This window comes from Chanodichthys erythropterus, chromosome 14, assembly GCF_024489055.1.
Source record: "Chanodichthys erythropterus isolate Z2021 chromosome 14, ASM2448905v1, whole genome shotgun sequence".
NCBI lineage: Eukaryota > Metazoa > Chordata > Actinopteri > Cypriniformes > Xenocyprididae > Chanodichthys > Chanodichthys erythropterus.
Genome location: NC_090234.1, coordinates 241,718 through 244,217, shown reverse-complemented (window position 1 = coordinate 244,217; position 2,500 = coordinate 241,718).

Sequence of the window (2,500 nt, the reverse complement as noted above, 5' to 3'; positions counted from 1 at the left end):
GACCATGAACCATTACTGTGCTTGCCTTGATTAATTACCAGGCCTATTGTTGTAACTGAAGCAGAAGTAATGGGGGCACTTGTGTGCTAGTTTTTACCAGCCTCAGTGGCCTAATGTATAAGGCACTAGCCTCCTAAGCCAGGGATTGTGGGTTCGAGTCCCATCTGGGGTGGTCTAAAGCAGAGTGGCGCAGTGGAAGCGTGCTGGGCCCATAACCCAGAGGTCGATGGATCGAAACCATCCTCTGCTAAATCTGTTTTATTCATATACATGTCCTGTTCCTACTCAACGAAAAGCTACCACAACACTATTCTAAAGACATAATAATTTTGACCATGAACCATTACCGTGCTTGCCTTTTTTAAACACCAAGCCTTTTGTTGTAACTGAAGCAGAATTAATGGGGGCACTTGTGTGCTAGTTTGTACCAGCCCCAGTGGCCTAATGGATAAGGCACTGGCCTCCTAAGCAAGGGATTGTGGGTTCGAGTCCCATCTGGGGTAGTCTAAAGCAGAGTGGCGCAGCGGAAGCGTGCTGGGCCCATAACCCAGATGTCGATGGATCGAAACCATCCTCTGCTATGACTATTTGATTTATATTCATGTCCTGTTCCTATGCAAAGAAAAGCTACCACAACACTATTCTAAAGACATAATAATTTTGACTATAATCCATGAACCATTACTGTGCTTGCCTTGATTAATTACCAGGCCTATTGTTGTCACTGAAGCAGAAGTAATGAGGGCACGTGAGCACTTGGTCTAGCAGCCCCAGTGGCCTAATGCATAAGGCACTGGCCTCCTAAACCAGGGATTGTGGCTTCGAGTCCCATCTGGGGTGGTCTAAAGCAGAGTGGCGCAGCGGAAGTGTGCTGGGCCCATAACCCAGATGTCGATGGGTCGAAACCATCCTCTGCTAAAACCGTTTTATTCATATACATGTCCTGTTCCTACTCAACGAAAAGCTACCACAACGCTATGCTGAAACAATAACCATTTTCAAAGATCTCCTCTACGACCGAGGTGGAGTTAAAGTATACCAGGACATTTTATGTATTTAATGCATTTAATGTATGCCTAAAGGCAAGTCATTTTGAAAACACCTGTGAATGGAAGATTGTTCACGACAAGCAGAGTGGCGCAGCGGAAGTGTGCTGGGCCAGTAACCCAGAGGTCGATGGATCCAAACCATCCTCTGCTAAAACCGTTTTATTCATATACATGTCCTGTTCCTACTCAACGAAAAGCTACCACAACACTATTCTAAAGACATAATAATTTTGACCATGAACCATTACTGTGCTTGCCTTTTTTAAACACCAAGCCTTTTGTTGTCACTGAAGCAGAATTAATGGGGGCACTTGTGTGCTAGCATGTACCAGCTTCAGTGGCCTAATGGATAAGGCACTGTCCTCCTAAGCCAAGGTTTGTGGGTTCGAGTTCCATCTGGGGTGGTCTAAAGCAGAGTGGCACAGCGGAAGCGTGCTGGACCCATAACCCAGAGGTCGATCGATCGAAACCATCCTCTGCTATGACTGTTTGATTTATATTCATGTCCTGTTCCTACGCAAAGAAAAGCTACCACAACACTATTCTATAGACATAATAATTTTGACTATAATCCATGAACCATTACTGTGCTTGCCTTTTTAAAACACTAAGCCTTTTGTTGTAACTGAAGCAGAATTAATGGGGGCACTTGTGTGCTACTCTGTACCAGCCCCAGTGGCCTAATGGATAAGGCACTGGCCTCCTAAGCCAGGGAATGTGGGTTCGAGTCCCATCTGGGTGGTCTAAAGCAGAGTGGCGCAGCGGAAGCGTGCTGGGCCCATAACCCAGAGGTCGATCGATCGAAACCATCCTCTGCTATGACTGTTTGATTTATATTCATGTCCTGTTCCTACGCAAAGAAAAGCTACCACAACACTATTATAAAGACATAATAATTTTGACTATAATCCATGAACCATTACTGTGCTTGCCTTTTTTAAAACACCAAGCCTTTTGTTGTAACTGAAGCAGAAGTAATGGGGGCACTTGTTTGCAATTATGTTACAGCTTCAGTGGCCTAATGGATAAGGCACTGTCCTCCTAAGCAAGGGATTGTGGGTTCGAGTCCCGTCTGGGGTGGTCTAAAGCAGAGTGGCGCAGCGGAAGCGTGCTGGGCCCATAACCCAGAGGTCGATGGATCGAAACCATCCTCTGCTATGACTGTTTGATTTATATTCATGTCCTGTTCCTATGCAATGCAAAGCTACCACATCACTATTCTAAAGACATAATAATTTTGACCATGAACCATTACTGTGCTTGCCTTGTTTAATTACCAGGCCTATTGTTGTCACTGAAGCAGAACTAATGAGGGCACGTGAGCACTTGGTCTAGCAGACCCAGTGGCCTAATGGATAAGGCACTGGCCTCCTAAGCAAGGGATTGTGGGTTCGAGTCCCGTCTGGGTTCGTCTAAAGCAGAGTGGCGCAGCGGAAGCGTGCTGGGCCCAT